The sequence below is a fragment of the Lepidochelys olivacea genome (assembly GCF_965140295.1).
Source record: "Lepidochelys olivacea isolate rLepOli2 genome assembly, chromosome: 17".
Lineage (NCBI taxonomy): Eukaryota > Metazoa > Chordata > Testudines > Cheloniidae > Lepidochelys > Lepidochelys olivacea.
Window position 1 is genome coordinate 2226104 of NC_140427.1, and position 17751 is coordinate 2243854.

At 45.4% G+C, this 17751-nt stretch overlaps 1 protein-coding gene across 1 annotated transcript in view; it reads left to right on the forward strand.

Annotated features, from left to right (window-relative positions):
- The first annotated feature begins 11963 nt into the window (after window positions 1-11963).
- TAOK1 (TAO kinase 1) overlaps window positions 11964-17751 on the forward strand; it is a 98934-nt gene continuing 93146 nt past the window's right edge. Inside the window, exon 1 of the mRNA XM_084650757.1 lies at window positions 11964-12138. The gene's annotated coding sequence lies outside the window, so the exon portion shown is untranslated. The remainder of the gene's footprint in view (window positions 12139-17751) is intronic.

Below are 17751 nucleotides of genomic sequence, written 5' to 3' on the forward strand. Positions count from 1 at the left end.
AAGGCCAATTTAGTGGATGTGGTCCACTCCCTATAATTGATGAGGAGGTGTCAATACCAAGAGAGGGAAAATTGCTTTTGTAGTGAGCCAGCCACTCCCAGTCCCGATTCAAGCCCAAATTGATTGTGTTAAGTTTGCAAATGAATTGTAGCTCAGCAGTTTCTCTTTGAAGTCTGTTTTTGAAGTTTTTTTTTGTTGAAGGGTGGCTACTTTTAAATCTGTTATTGTCTAGGGAGATTGAAGTGTTTTCCTACTGGCTTTTTTATGTTACCATTCCTGATGTCTGATTTGTGGCTATTTCTTATAAACCTGTTATCCTCTAGGTGCTTACAAGCTCATTGTTTAATAATTTGTTCCAGTATCTTTGAGGTATCACTTAGTTTGGGGCTTGGGAAGGTTTTATCTGCTCAGTTTTACTGGGTGTGTGTCCTATTGAATCACCCCTCTTGGTAGCCAGGGACAGCTCAGGTAACAATGTGAGCAGGTGTTGTTCCTGTCCTGCTCTCAAATACAGTCCACATGCCCTGTAGAGCCCAGACCACCCCTCCACCCCCCGGCCTGGAGGTTTGTTTGAATAAACACAGATATAAATAATAAGGTAACAAAGTTCAGCTCAAACTTTCTGCACATGGAATCATAGAATATCAGGGTTGGAAGGGACCTCAGGAGGTCATCTAGTCCAAGCCCCTGCTCGAAGCAGGACCAATCCCCAATTTTTGCCCCATATCCCTAAATGGCCCCCTCAAGGATTGAACTCACAACCCTGGGTTTAGCAGGCCAAAGCTCAAACCACTGAGCTCTCCCTCCCCCGACGTGGTTGGTCAGAGGGATCCTCCCTCAGGAACGCTCAGCCCATGTCCTAGAGATCTTGTTTCTAAGACAGCCACTCCCATCTCCTTTCTCTCTGGCTGGGTCAAGTCACCTGCCTCAGGGAGTCTCCAGGACCCATGTACCTACCCGCTTCTAGTAGGAGCAGCTCCTGATAACAGGATAGACTGTTTCAGGCAAATACTGCCAACCTGTTAGAGGCAGATTCATTCCCTTATCTGGGATTTTCTTTATTTGAGTGTTGCTGTATTTTGTTGGGTGTTTGGGCTTGCTGCAGAGGTTGCATACGGCATGGCCTTCATGCTAGTGAAATCGATCAGCCATTGGAGCGTATCTTGTTCAGGACTGTCAGATCAGGTTGGTAGGAACACTTTGTTGGTTGGTTGTTTTGATGCCAACCAGACAATGTGATGGCTAGGATAATATTTTTGTTGTAATATATCATTTTTTGTAACAGAATGGAACAGAACTGGGGTGGGTCTGCCAGGGACAGTGAACGCACTTGAGACACTGAGATATTACCAGTAACATTATGTCAGGACCAGAAGTCTTTGGATCCAATGCAACATGGCATTCAGTGGCCCTTCCTTTCCATGGGGAGCTGTGGGCAGAACGACTACTAAGCATTGTATGATGAAAGTACTTGACTAAGACTGAATAGTCAAGCATTCTTTGTTGCATTCTTTCCACCCCACACTTCAGCAACCTTGTGTTGGGATTTCACATACAGAGGATAATAAACATTATGTAGTGAGAATGTCTGACAAAATGGAGAGAACAGGTTACCTGTCAGTTCATGCAAAGCATCAGCATTTCCTCATAGCAGGGCTTGACAGAGATAGAACATTATAAGCACTAATCTAATCTATCTATCTATCTATCTATCTCTAGGTCCTTATGCTTCACCCATCATTGCACCTGTTATCTGAGTCCCACTATTAAAGCACTACTGAAATCAGGTTATCACTTGTCTTCAACAGTTATGTAAGACATCAGATTTCCACTCCCACACTGCAGGCATTTTACTAGACAATACAATGGAGCTCATTTTTCAGAAGGAATCTCCCAATATGGACAATTGTCTGCATGGAAAGACACCAGCACATACAGTAACGAAGTACATGCAGCTTGCCCCACAGACAGTAATAATAACAATAAGTCTCCCATCAATTATGCAGACTCAGACAAGTGCACATAATATCCTCTTCTTGCCATTCTCCTGTGTCACCTCTAGAGAGTGCAGTTGTAAAGGAAGAAATAAAAAACTGCCTCACAAACTCCAACTGGTAATCTGTGACTCAGGATATTTAGACAGACAGGAAAGATGTCTGCCTATTTTCAGCTAGCACTGGATAGCAGCACTGGGGCACCAGCTTGGGACAGGAGGGCGTTGGAACCCCCATGCATTGTTTAGCAGTATGAAAGAAAACCCTCCTAAGGCACTGAGATCAGGATGTAAGTCATGTAAGTACACTTCATGTGCTAAGTCAACTTAAATGAGTGAATCAGCAGATCCCCAGTGCAGTTAAAGGTGGGCAGCCCACAGGGTGAGCCTTCCACCTCCTCCCCACCACCACATCATGCCAGTGTACCTCAACCCTGTCTTGGAGGGATTACCTCTTGAGGTGAGGGAAGTTCAGTCTCCATAGACTATGCAGTTCTTGGTTTGTCTGCCAAGAATGCCAACAAGTGGACTAGTACATTTTGTCAGTGTTTATGGTGTGTTTTGTATATACATAGACACCCGGCTTGTAGGAACTGGACTGAGATCACCAATTCATTTCACACAGGGCCCACTGAACACCTGACAGCTTTTGGTCACTGCACATCTTCTGGTATTGGAGCCAACGACATAGAGGTGAAAGGCTGCATATCACCCCCATTACCAATCGCTTGAGCACTTCCCAGCTCTTTAAACCTCTGACCTGAGCTCCCAGCCCTGACCCCTGCCTGGAAAAGGCATTACATCTCCACTGTGGAAGGCAATGCTCCCAACCTCCAGAAGAAATGTAGGAGGGGTGAAAAGAATAATACCCGATGCCTAAGGGGAAAGGTACAATCAGAAAAAGAAGAGTAGATCTCAGCAGTGCGTGCTGTGCTTCACCCCAGAGGGTAGAAAAGTGACCAGGACTCAGTCAGATCTACAACGGTTCTTGGCTTTTTTATCTACAGTGAGACTATATTGCACTTCCCCAGCTGATGTCCCTGGGTGCTCCCGAAGTAGCCGTGCAGCCATGGGCTCGCTCTTCTTGCCATGCCCCAGACACAAGTACCTTCCCAAGTGAACGCTCCATAAGAGGCTGCTGCAGTTTGAATGTTTTGGTTGCATGCTGAGGCATTCATATGCCCCTTGCTCAAGCTTCCTGTTCTCCTGGAGACAGGGAGACAGGCACCAGGACTGTTATTGGTAGGCCATCCAGAGCCAATGGGAAGTGAGCATCTTTGAAGGAGGGCTGCAATTGGGAGGCTACTAGGGAACAGACTGTTGCTGCCTATGGATGAAACTGCAAATCTGGCATGGGGAGCACTGCACAGATAGACACCATTTAGATGAAAACGGGAACACACATGCACATCTGTGAAGAGCAGCATTGGTGCTGGACCTGGGGGTGCTGTTGCACCCTGTGGCTTGAAGTGGTTTCCATTATACACAGGGTTTACAGTCTGGTTCAATGGCTCTCAGCACCCCCACTATGCAAACTGTTCCAGCCCCTCTGAAAAGCACTGCTCAGTTCAGGGGCCATTGGTTGCCACTTGTGACCCGTGTGTGCTTCCCTTTCAATGGGGCAGTTGGTCCCTGTGGGAGAAAGACAGCCTTTTGCTTTTAGAGTCTAGGCGTCCCTTTTGTGCACATAGCAAAGGAGCCGTATTATGGGCCCCGCTGGGCAGTTTAGGGCACTGGGGATGGAATGCCAAAGCTAGCTCCCTTTAGTCTGAGGACGTCACTGCTGTCTGGTGAGCCACAGGAGCCTCTGGGAAGGTGTGTGAGCCCCTGTGTGTAAACTGCATGTTTGACCCAATGGCAATAGCTGAAGAGAGCGCCATGTGATTATAGCGGTTATTGCCTCTCACCTGATGGCTCATGACCACCCTATTGATCTGAGATGCACAGATACTCTGCCACAAGCTCATTCCCCCTCCTTTCGTCATAGTTTGTCCTTAGTTATGCTCCCCTACCCCCTTCAGCTGCTGTCCCAGAAACCTCCCCTGCCCAAACAGGAAAAACATTGGTGGCAAAGATTTGCTCAGCCAGTGAGGGCTACCTTGAAGGAACCAACACCCTTTCCTGGCACCTATACAATAAGGGGTCTCAAACCTCTATGGCTTGTCCTGCCCTGCTTGGGTCCCCTCTCCTCTAGCCTCTCATATTACTGCTTCAGTAATCACAAATGCTTTCAAATAGATAGGAGGCAAGGGGAGGGAAGTTTACTACTAAGAGATCCTGAGAACATCTGGGACACTGTCCTTTTCAGGGCAGTATCTTGTGAAGACACACAGAGTTGCTACATTCAGTGGGATATTAGTGACGTGCATTCCCACAGTCTCAGCTCCCCAGGTCCTTCACTTCTGTCTGGGGTCTCTTCATTCCACTACAGCCCATCTCAGATCAGTGGGTGGTGGAGCCTTCAGCAAGGTCACAGCAAGCACTGACAGGCACTGATGGGTGAGTCATGCTGCAGTAGCCAGGGTTGGTAGCAACAGGTTTGTTGATCAGTATGCAGTCTAACTCCTGATCTGGAGTCTCGTTTAAGAGCAGAGTGCAATGTGTCACAGATTTGTTGTGCAGGACTGTGGAGGAGTAAGGGCCATATTTTCAATACCGGTGCTTGTTTATCTAGAGCGTAGTGAGATCCATCTCCTGGAGGCATGTTTCAAACCACGTGACATTGCATGTTTTCTTCAAAAGGAAAATTAAAATGGGAGCTCCAGATTGGGTTGTTGGGGGGACATGTTCATTGTAGCTCCAGTCTGACAGACCAGCAGCACCACTCGGGGAGTGAAAGTGGGGGCAGAACAGCTGACCTGGATTGAAAACAGAGATGCAGGGGTTAGTGAGGGTACAAGGAGACTTTTCCTCTTTATTACCTAAAGTACCAGTCCACGGGCGTTCAGGTAAAGTAGGGCTGGGAAGAGTTCTGTACAGAAAAGAGAGGGGAGTTACAGAAGCGCCCTGAGATGTTACTGCAAGTGGCTGTTTTAGCTTCATTGCAATGATGTTCTGTTCAACTTCCAAGGAAGAGTTTCTGTGTCCATGTATTCCTCCTAATGCTCACTTCCTTTCAGAGTGCCACCCTGGCAACTGTTCTTGCTAGTTCTCAGCTAACATAAGCTATCTTACTGACTTGTCTTATAAGGGAAAGAAAACGTCATGGCAACTGGATAACTATAGCAAGTAACATATCCTCCCAGGATCATTGTATTAGACACCTTTGGCCCTTCTCAGCCAAAGGCCTCTTGAGAACAGCTCCTGTCCACCCACCTCATCTGCTTGGTGCCCAGATGTAGGGCAAAGGCTTCTTCTGTGCTGCTTCTTACCATCTGCTTCATCTTTTCTCAGCCATGCTGCAGGGTAAAGTCCTCTCCAGCAATGTTCCTTCCCTGTCCATCTCAGCTGAGCGAGTGCCTCTTCAGCACTGACCACAGGTTTGAATGGACACAGATTTGGATGGCCTCTAACCATGCTTGTTCTCAGTCCAAAGTGTTTTCTTTTGTTTTTAAAGATTCAGGTATACCCTGAGCTGTGACTATGTTTATCAGCCACTCGGCTACCTCTAACATCTGGTCTAATTTATCTCAGGGTGACATATACTGTTGGTCTGTATCTGTCATAACACATTGTGAAGGGCAGTGATATGGTATGAGTGGTGCATCCCAGCATACAACTGCCAGCTAGGACATTTATGGCGATCCCAGCAAAACAGTTTACATACAGTGAGAGTGTGGGGCGGGGAGGCCGAACAGCCCTGAGCAGGGGATTACTGTCAGTCAAGGGGCCATGGACACAGAACTCACCTCTAGAGGAGCAACTGTGTCTGTAAAGTAACACACTTCCATACTCTGTGTATAGACATGATGGTTCATTGAATCAGCATTGAATGGATCTAAAAATGGTGAATGTTTTACTGGACTTTACTCAGCTATTATCATAGGTTCCATGTAGAAGAATAAATACAATGAAATAGACTGATCACTATGGAGGGTGAGGTGGAGAAAGTCATGCTATAGAGAGGTTTACCAGGGGCTGACATGAAGACCAAGTTGGATAAAGTGAGAGAGAAAATCAGGAATACATTGTTTGCTGTTTTTTATGTTATGTTTTTCCTGATTACAGTCTTTGAACCACAGAGTGCTCAAAAAAGGCCCTGATCATGCATTCTGATTCACAGCAGACCCCTGCAAGTCTCCACACAGGGGCAGGAGTCCACCTGCATGGGTCAGCTTGCAAGATCAGGACCTAAGAATCACCTCAGGGAGAAATCCAATCAGCACATATATCGTAATCTATATGGGCAGAGACATCTCTGAGAAACTACAAGCCAATGTCTTTCTCCCATAGAGAGAGTTGGAGACAATGCTCAAGTATCACCGAGGCCTGGTCTACACTACAAAGTTAGGTCGACAGAAGCTGCCTTGCATCAACTTCATTGTGCATGTGTCTACACTTAAATTTGTCTCCTATGGATGTAAGCACCCCGTTACAGTGAGTAACACCACCTCCCTGAGCAGTGTTGAGCCACGGTCGATGGACTGTTGTAGATAGAGTGCGAGTGTAGATACTGCATTACTTGTGTTGACCCTAACTGTCCTCTATCAGCTGTCCCACAATGCCTGGCACTGACTGCTCTGGTCACAATTGTGAACTGCACTGCTTAAGGTAACAGAGACTGGAGACTGGAACAGAGACAGTGTGCTGGATAGTGGCAGGTTGCACACGGGGATGCCGACCCACGGTGCACTGTCCTGTGCATTGGTACGCACTCCTAGTGAGCACGCAGAGTACTGACACAAGGAGCAGCCCCTAAAACAGTGTGTGTGTCATACGGGAAAAATACAAAATTGGCAAGAACCAACATTTAGTTTGGCAAATTTTGAAAATATTTCCAAAAACAAACCTGTGAAGAGCTCTCGCAAAGCAACACACTTTTCTGCTGAGATCCTGATTGATCCGGCTGCCACAGGCTACAATGGCACATTGGCTGATTCACAATTACACAAGAACAGAGCAGTCACTCTGGAAGGGGAAGGTGTTGAATCATACTGTCCACCTCTTTCCCAGTTTTGTTTAGTAATGTTCAGTAAACCTAGTGGTTACAACAGGGAACAGGAAGACAGGAAGCCTGGATTCAACTCATCCCTCAGACACTGACTTACTGTGTGACCCTGTGTAAGCCATTTTCCCTCTCCGTGCCTCAGTTTCCCTCCTTGTGACATGGATAATAATACCTTCCTGTCTCACAGAGCAGTCATGAGGCTTAACTAATTTTTGTAATTATTGTGTGTGAAACAAACTCATGGGACGAAAGGCACAAGGGAAAGGTAAAGTGTTATTACGGGTGTGGCTAATGCAGGAAGTATATGTGTAATGGGTCAAGTGTCACTTCATTTCTTGGAATTACCACATACCTGATTGACACAGGGATACGGTCTGACATGATGCCTTTATTCCAGCTGATAAACATGTGGCATGGCAGTTATACTCACGTATTTTGCTCTTGTTTATACAAAAGAGATGACAAGCCAGTTCACTTTGACCAGAACACGTTTTTCCTGTATAACCTTGTAACCCGTAATTAGAGCCTCAGCTGAACTGTGGAGAACAATGGCAGGTTTCATGGGCTAGTAAAAGCCAAACAATTCCTGATTCTCTTGCATTTCACAGTTGGTCCTGGCTAAGCAAACAAAAGTACCCACCTCCAGCATCGCTGTTATTAACAGATAATGAACAAGGGGTGAAAGTTAGTTTTTAATCAATATACAGTAAATGAGAGAATAAAGTTTAAAATGTCAGTCCCCGACAGGATTTGAAGCAGCACTTATTGGCTAATTGTTTATACCCTTTGCTCTGTGTGCTGTTTTTTATGCTGATCATTTCCCTAAAAAAATCAGTGAAAGTGGCAGGTCATAACAGCAATTTATAATAGCCAAGTTTCTTTGATTCATGCTTTTGGATTTATTTTAGGATTGGTATTTCTCTAATTTGTTACAGAGGGCCAGACTGAGCTAGTACCTGGATGGGAGGCCTCCCAGGAAGAGCTACATTGAGCAGTCTGAGATGCTGTGCCCCTAGCAGCCAGCACTCGATCTAATCTTAATTTTACCTCTACAGAAAGTATTTATAGAACACCCATTACTATGGAATGTAGGCCCTTTTCTCCCGAGTCAGTTCTGAATCAGTGCCCCTCTGTAGTACACTAGGGGGGGATGTACTGCTGGAGGGGCTGTCTTTGTTCTGAGACATAAAACCAAATCCTCACTGTAGTCTGAAGTCACTAAATAACCTATGGTAGGTTTCAGAGTAGCAGCCGTGTTAGTCTGTATTCGCAAAAAGAAAAGGAGGACTTGTGGCACCTTAGAGACTAACCAGTTTATTTGAGCATAAGCATCCGATGAAGTGAGCTGTAGCTCACGAAAGCTTATGCTCAGATAAGTTGGTTAGTCTCTAAGGTGCCACAAGTCCTCCTGTTCTTTTTGTAAATAACCTGTGGTACTGCTACAGAAGTAGGGGTGTTAACACCAATGTCCTGGCCAAATTTCCACTTCAGGTCATTATAAGGTGTCTTGAATAAATTCCCGCTACCCTTTCCCTGGAACACGGTATTCCTGTCCTAAACAATTGTGCAGTGCTGATGTGTGTTCTTAATGGCCTTGACTATACTAGAAAAGTTACACTAGTGTAACTAAATTGATTTTAAATTGATCTAGTTAAACTAGCACAAGTCGTTAATGTAGGCAAACAAACTGGTTTAAAGAAAAGGAGGACTTGTGGCACCTTAGAGACTAACCAATTTATTTGAGCATAAACTTTCATGAGCTACAGCTCACTTCATCGGATGCATACTGTGGAAAGTATAGAAGATCTTTTTATACACACAAAGCTTATGCTCAAATAAATTGGTTAGTCTCTAAGGTGCCACAAGTCCTCCTTTTCTTTTTGCGAATACAGACTAACACGGCTGCTACTCTGAAACTGGTTTAACTCTTTCTTTCAGATTAGCTTGCATCAGTAAATTACCAAATTAAACTAAACCAGTGTAACCTCGTGGATGCCTGACAGGACCATCTGAAAGGGTAGCACAAGCAAATACAGGCAGCAAGAGGAAGCCTAACAGGGCTTGAACAAAAGGGGACTAAGTGTACATTTATTTCTAGAAAGTCACAGTTTGTAATGACTTTTGTGTCCACGGGTTATGCTGTGGTTTATTACATGCCATGACCTGTTAAAGCAGCCACAGAAGATCCTTATCAGCTGCACCAAATGAGAATTTGGCCCTCCTTGTTATGAATTTTAAAGGCAATGCAGTCTGCAGGAACAAGCACCAGGCTGGAAGTCAGGAGATCCTGATTTCTAATCCTGACTCAGTGTGGCCATGTGCAAATCACTTCCCCGTACTGTCTCAGTTTCCTCATTGGTGAAATGTGCATAGTAATACCTACCTCCTAGGGATGTTGTGAGAATTAGTTAGTTAAAACCCATACAGTGCCTTGAACAGATAACGCTCTGCACAAATGCTAAATATTACTATTGTAACACTTACAATAAGAGCATTTATCATTTCTAAGTTGTTTTTAACATTCCAAAAACATACCCTCCTATGCTCATAATGTTTTAGGAGACTGGGCAATATAAGAAACAAAATCCGTGCTTTAGATCTGGCTGCTTGTGATGTGGATGGCTTTGCTTTTGTGTCAGGTGATGTGCTACAAACATCTTTGGCAGATGTGTGACATCCAAACTTTCTGGAATGGCTGCCAGCTTCAAGGCTGGGTTGATCAAATTAATCTTCAGTTTGCCTATCCCAACGCTTCTAACAACATATGCTGGGGATGATGCAGTGATGACAGTAACCAAGGTTTGATAGTCATCTATATATGCCCTGATTTTCCTGATGGGAATCAAAGACTATGGTGTGAGACTCTCACATAGTATAGGTCAGTGTAACTCTGGAGCTGTGCTGATTTGCACCAGCTGAAGATCTTGCCCATTAACTCCAGATACCCACTATTCCTATCCCCCCCTCCCGTGTTTTTACTCAGGGTTAAATACTACCTGATAAAAATATAGATGTTGCCTCCTTGAGCACTCTAAATATTTAATTTGGGAACCAACGTGTACCATGCCAGCATATTTCTGATTATTGCTGTTACCTGATGGCTATCAAGAAAGGCCTCGGAAACGCAGGTAATTAGGCGTTATCCTCAGTGCCTGTTGGACAGTGTCCCCTGCTGGGGTTTCAAGTACAAGTTAGTTTACAGGGAGTCTCACAGGAAATTGTGGTTTTGTTTTGTTTTCCTTTTTTTTAGCATTATCAACAATGTTTGGTTTGCAACAAATTCCTGTTTCGTAGCCAAGGCGCCTCAAACTGTCTTTATACTATTGGTTAATATGTATTGAGCACTTTACAAACTATAGGGGACACAGTCATCTCACATGACTCAAGATTTAGATTTGGTAAAAAACAAACGTTTCCAAACCCAAAGTCCAATAGAACTGTTTCCATTAATTTGCCACTGAAGTGTCAGTGTAAATATTGGTTTTCAAACCTTCCCCTAAAACTTGCCCCCATGACTCTGAAAGGGAAATAGACTATAAACACAAATGAAACTGACTTCAATGATTTCCATTGCTCATTCTGAGAGAGAGAAACAGAGCAATTAAACAGCATGCATGGGGAAAAGTGAGATGTTTAAATTCCTCTGGTATTAGTCTATAGGAAAAGAAATGCATGTCTCTACAATATGATTTTTAATTAATCCTCACAGAGCACCAATGTGAGATAAGTATTACCCTCCCATTTTACAGATGGGGAAACTGAGGCCTAGACATCCAGTGACCTACTCAAGTTCACAAAGGCATAATAATTAGAGGCAGGATTAGAACTCAGGAGTTCATGTGCTCAGGCCACTTAGCCTCTGCCTCTGCCTCTCCCTCTCCTCTCAGCTAGACCCAGGGCAGTGGCTATTCTGCAATAGCCCAGACTTGGCCAGGGGAGCTGGGGCTCACGATTTTTTGCTCTCACCTGGGCAGCACCCAGAGAAAGGCAGGTCAGTGTCACATCTACACCTGTCTCCATAGGACCCCGCCTCTTCTCCGTGCCCACACCCTGAGCCCCCCATGGGACTCTACCCACTCTACCCTCCTGCCCCCCCAATCCCTCCAGGGGCCCCCCACCCACTTTCCCCTCATGCCTCCTCCCCCCCTTGGGACCCCGCCCACATCCCCCCTCTCCCCCTGCACCCCCAAGGGACCCCCGAGTCCCCCCTCTCCTCACCCTGCCCCCTCTCCCCCCCGGGACCCCTCCTGCCCACTCTCCCCACACATCCCCTCTCCCCCCCACACCCCCAAGGGACCCCCGAATCCCCCCTCCCCACACACCCCCTCTCCTCACCCTGCCCCCTCTCCCCCCCGGGACTCCTCCTGCCCACTCTCCCCACACACACCCTCTCCCCCCCCGTGCCCCCAGAGTCCCCCCTCCCCACACATCCCCTCTCCCCACCCCGCCCCCTCTCCCCCCCGGACCCCTCCTGCCCACTCTCCCCACCCCCCCCCTCTCCCCCTGCGCCCCCAAGGGACCCCCGAGTCCCCCCTCCCCACACATCCCCTCTCCTCACCCCGCCCCCTCTCCCCCCCGGACCCCTCCTGCCCACTCTCCCCACACATCCCCTCTCCCCCCCATGCCCCCAAGGGACCCCCGAGTCCCCCCTCCCCACACACCCCCTCTCCTCACCCTGCCCCCTCTCCCCCCGCCGGACCCCACCCGCCCGGAGCCGCTCCCCTCCCGCGGCCGGGAGGCGGGGGGGCGGCGAAGTCTCGCGAGAGGCGGGCGGGGGCCGCTGGCTGCGGGCGGCGCGGAGCGGAGCGGCGGACGCGGCGCAGCCGGAGCCCGGGAGAGGCGCTGAGGGAGGCGGCACCGAGCCCGGCCCGGCGACCCGCTCCGCACCGGGGGCACGGCCGGCCCCGCCCCGCGCTCGCTGCGGCCCGGCCCGGGGCTCCCGAGCAGGCGGGGCCCAGGCGGCCTCGGCTCCCCGACCCCTGCCATCTTAGCGGCCGAGCCCGGCCCCGGCCCCGGCCGCCTGCCGAGCCGACGGAGGGTAAGGGCCGGGGGCGCCTGGCGCCGTCGCTGCCGGCGGGGGGGCGGCGCGGGGGGCGGGGGGGCGCGGCGCGGGGGGCAGGTGCCCCCCCCGCCAGCGGGAGCAGCGTCCCCGGCCCCCCCCCCGCGCGCCACTGCAGTGCTGCGGCAGGCCCGGCCCGGCCCGGCCCGGCCCGGGGGGCGGGAATGGCGGTTCCTCCTTTCCCTCCGCACGGCCCCGGCCGGCCCCCTCCGCACGGCCCCCGCCGGCCCGCCGCCGCCGGAGACGGGGCTGCGGCCCCGAGGGCGGCCCCGGGCTGCGAGCCGGCGGGAGGTGGCCGCTGGTTTCCTTTGCGCTGCTAGATGGTTTCGTGGCTGTGGGGGAGCGTGTGGTAAACGCGAATCAGCCCTTGTCGGCGTCTCCCTCCCTCCCTCGCTCCTTCCCCTCCTGGCGTGAGGGGCAACGAGTCTTTCCTCGGTACAGTCAGGTGCTTTGTTTGTTTGTTTAAATAGCTCTTTTATTCCATCCTGCAGACTTGCTCCTCCCGGAGTGGTGAGTTTTTAGGGTAAATACCGTTTTGCTCAGTGCAGATGCGGGATTTAGGCGAAAGTGACCTATATAAAGACCTCTTCTTGCTTCCCTTCAGCTGTGTCTGTGCTTAGTGACCGTGCCCGCCTGTAAAATAACATTTTTCAAACATTTCAATCTGTCAAATCAAAATATCTAATTGGATTTAGATTTCTGAAACCTCTGTGTCAGTGTCGCTTTTGGTTCTTGCAGCAGTTATTTACGGATGTCTTCTAACCTGATTTGCTGCAAACGTTGTTGGAAATGTTAGGGTTCAACCTTATAACAGTAAAAAAAATACCGTAGGTCCATTGCATATTACAGGCACTCCGACAGCACGGTGGTGGGTGCGGTACAAGAAATGGAAAAGAACAGAGTTAGAATTATGTTGTCTAGTGTCAAGATTTAAATATCTTACTGAATATGAAAAAAATACGATTAGGTTTGAGACCCTTATTCTGTTTGTTTTCCCAGCAGAGAGCTAGTATTTATTGTGCTTGTACCTCCTGTTTATCATGGCCTGGAGTATTTCATTAGGTGGCATTTTAGTGAATGAGTTGGTTAAATAGCAGTTGCTTTAACTAGTTGAACCAATTGTGACCGTCATCTTTGATGACCGCATTTCTAGCATCTTTATAGCAATTTCTCCATAAAGGCCAGATGAGTGAGATGTTACCTTCAGGTTTGAATTTCATTGATTGGTTAGTGTTAATGCTATTTATAGTGAATCTGTCACATTCTCCTTGTTTTATGTATTTGCATAAAGGTGGTTGTTGTGGAATGTTTAAAAAGAAATGTTTCAAAATGCCATTTCTAATGTGCGGTAGTACATCTTGTTGAATACTCTAGTTCAGAGGCTAAAATGTCTGAAGAATAGCTCTAGTGTGTAGTACATTGTAATAGTGAAGACAATATCAAAGCAATGAAAAATCAGGATATATTTTAGTACTGGGGATGTGGATTTGTTTTTACATAGTTCATGACTACAGACTAACCCATCCTATTGCTATATATGTGATTTCAAATATTTCTCTCAAAACAAAGTTGAGGTTGCATCTTGATTCCAGTTGTTCCTGTTCACTATTTTGTAACTTTTGTTGTTTTGTAGCTTTTGTTACTTATGTCCAAGGACAAAATAACTAACAACTGATTTGAGCCTTCATGTTAGATTGTTCACAACATTGTCCTAGTTTATGCTAGTGTGTTTGCCCCTGGTTTTAGAACTCTTCTTCTTGGTATGTATTGCCACAAAAATGGAGATACATTTGAATCCTAACTTGACATCTGAACTCGAGAGAGTGAATTTTTCTTTTGTGTTGTGGCTGTCTCAGTAAGGAGAAATTAATTCTGAAAGTTTTGTTTAAATATATGTAGCTTGTTGGTTAAAATAAGAGTCTAAAGTGAAGTGCCTATAGACAGGTCATTATCCGAGACGCTAAAATTAAATGGCACATGTCGAGGGTCAGAATTATGTATGCCTACAATTATTTAAATCCTAAACTGAACTATTGAAGTAGTGTACCTCACGTCACACCCTCCCATTAAATTCCATCGTAAGCTAACTTTTAAAGAATTTCCTTTAAAAGTTATTTGCTCTCTTGTACCCATTTATATAACTTTCATCTTTGCCTTTGCTATAATTCCCCAGTGTTTGTTACTGGAATAAAATGTTTTAAACAGAAGTTGTAAGACACCACTAACTTTTTGGAATTAATGAGATTATTCAAAGAGAGACAATCAAATATCACACTGCTGATTACAGTTTTGTAATGTAAGGTCATTTGCCAAATGTCTCCTAATACTGCATTTCCTGTAATCTATATTTTCAGTGAACAGTAGATAAGGTAAGGAATTTGTTTTAAAGATTATACAGATAGATCATTGCTGTATAGTAAGATTAGTTTCACGAGTGACAAAATGTGTGTAGTCTGCATGCATGCATGCCCGTGTTTGTTTGATTACTTGCTAATTGCAGTCTATTTTTTTTCTACCTCTAAAGCTTCATGTTGTAGTGACTCTTTTTTCCTCTGAAAGGTCTAGTGTCACTCTATCCACTGCAAGCAGACCATTGCTCCTAAGCCAACCAAATGGACAGTACAGTTCACTTGGAGAATATTTCTGTTGTGTGTTTAGCAAATAGTGGAAACCAGTTATTTTATTAAAGAAAAATGGACATTTGGATAGATTTGTGTCAAACTTTACAAAGACCTGTGGAGAGACAATGGCAAATGTCATAATTTTTTTTCTTGAAATGTATGTTGATGGCCAGTCAAGTTGTACTTAAACATATAGAAAAAAATTGTCTATTTTAGAATCACATAGGCGTGTATATTGGTACATTCAGGCCCATATTAGAAGCTAAGGATCTTTGTTCAGCTATTTAAGATAGAATATTATGGTTCATGATCCCATCTCCCAAAATATAAGGGCTAGGTCTAGCCTCATATTTCATAGAGCAGTATGTTATTAAGCATCATGATATTGTCTCCATGGCTCCATAAGACTACCCTCGCAAAGCGGGGAACCCATCTTTAACTCTAGACTTGTTCTTTCATTTCACAAGCCTGCAAGCTCCTGTCTGTACTAGAAAAATCCTCTATTGGTGACATCAGACTTCAGTTACAAATAACTCATGGCCTCAATCAACCATGGTTGAGAATGGCTTACCTGCAAGTATATTCAGAGCCATTTTAATACCTATTATGGGTATTGAAAATGGATTGGCACTGTCTACACTAGTGACCAAATTATTCTCACTCCTGAATTGACTTGGTGTAGGGAGAACTCCTGGTGGATACAATTTGTCACCCACTGGTTATTTGCTGCCAGGTTTAAGAGACTGAAAAGATAACTGAGTAGAAAGGGGTGCTTTAAAGCACTACTTTCAAAGTTTGTAGAAGGAGTTTTTTTAAAAGAGTGCACATTCTCCATTGTGATTATAAGAGGAGGAGAGACTGGGAAACAAAATGGAAAAATCCCAAGGATAAAAGGGCATAGAACCACTAACCTCCTCCTGCTCAGGCAAAGTGGCGGGGAAGTTATGTTTTGAAGGGCTAGTAAGCAAAAACAGTTCACCCTGTGAAAATCTGTTTGGAGTATCAGGACATAGAATTAGAGTTCAAGTGCATTTTTTAGGAAAAAAGTGTACAACACTGAGGGAAAGAGTGTAGATCTGTTTAATCACCATTTTAAACAGCTATATGATATTCTCCTTATTTATGTACTGACATACAGTTCAGAGCACATTAACACACACAGGAAGATGCTGTCCCTGTCTCAAGGTGCTTATAGTCTGTCTAAGCAACTCAACATGTTGGGTGACCCTAAGGAGGTTTCCTAGATCATCTTTGGCAGGGGAGGGGGAGGGGAATTGATAATCAGTAGCTGAAAGGATGAGTTTATTGCAATGGGATTGCAGTTAAAGGCTTCTTGTAGTAATTTATCAGAATTTGAAACAGTTATTTGTTGTGGGAGTTCCTGAGGAATCTGAGTTTCATAATTCCTGGTTTCTTTGCCAGAAGAAGTGACATCACTACCACTGTAAAAGTAGTTTGAAAATGGCCTAGTCTGTGGTTGTTTTCGTCTACACACAAACCAATGCAGCATCTAACTAAAATTGTTTGAAAAAATGATTTAAACTGGTGTAAATTCCTGTGTGGGCACACTTAAATAGATTTACACTTGTATTGCTTTCGCTTTTTGCCAATGATTTAACTTATCTTTAACTTATATGGATTTAAAAAACAAATTTATGTAAAACAGTACAATTTATTGTCTAGATAGGAAGTTAGATTTCCAGTGTTCAAACATGTTGGCGTTTAGAGGAAGGATGGTTAGGTTTGGTTTCTAAAACAGAAAAAAAGCACTCTTAGTCCAGAATAGAGCATCCACACATAGTTATTCTGAAATTCTTGTTCCACTTTCAATTTACATCCTTCCTTAGGCCTGGTCTACACTAGAATCTTACATCAGTATAGCTATATCTCTCAGCGGTGTGAAAAATCCATAACTTTTGAGATGTAGCTATACTGACTTAAACCCCTGTGTAGACAGTGCTAGATTGACTGACAGAAGAATTTGTCTATCCACCTAGCTACTGCTTCTCGGGGGGTGGATTACCTTGACTGATGGGAGAAACCCTCCCATTGGAGTAGGCAGTGTCTACACTGAAGCACTACAGCGGTGGAGTTATAATGTTTTAAGAGTGATGCATACCCTTAATCTGGAAGAATTTTCATGTATAGAAAACCCCTAAAATAGATAGATGGGCTCAACTCGTCACTGAAAGTGACGCTTTATTAATGTGAATGGGCAATAGTTTCTGACTTTTCCTCTGGTATTGTTTGGCTGTAGGCAGTTTTTTCGGGGTTGGGTTAATGGGGCATCAGCACATAATTTTAGATGGTGAACGCTATCTTCTACAAGAGAAAAAACTAGAAACTGAATTGTATTTTACTTTTTAAAATAAAATGGAAGTTTAGATTCTGAGGAAAGAAGCAAAAATCAAAAAGGTCTAAAGTTATGACACTTGCAGTTTTTCTATGGCTGTTACTTTGCACTGACACTGGCTATAACTATCTGCAGCCATGAAGATATTTTTGTTATAGTAAGGCATGATGTGCAGGGTGACATGTTCCCCCCCCATCCCCTTCACAGGTCTATAAAACATCTACACTTGAAGAACATATGAGATAAGTTAAATCTTATTTTAAGGTAGTTTTCTAGTGGTATGCCTGTGAATAGGTTTTGTGAATTTAATTTCGCTTTAGCTGTACATCTGTGATGTTAAACCACATTTAAAAATTCTTCTGGCTGTCTTATATGGATTCGAGAGTTTACCTACAGTTCAGTTTGAGACTGAACATCAATGTGTGTTACACTCAAAGCCCTTCATATTGGGTTTTTACTTCGTTTAAAAATTACTGGGAATTTCAGTGTTGATTCTAAAATTTTAAAAATGGGTGAAAATGGGTGACAAAAATGAAAGGCGGGAATGGGGGATGCCCAATACTCATGTAGGCTGGCGGAAGGGTGCCCGGTACACATGGGAGTGGGGAGGGGTGCAGC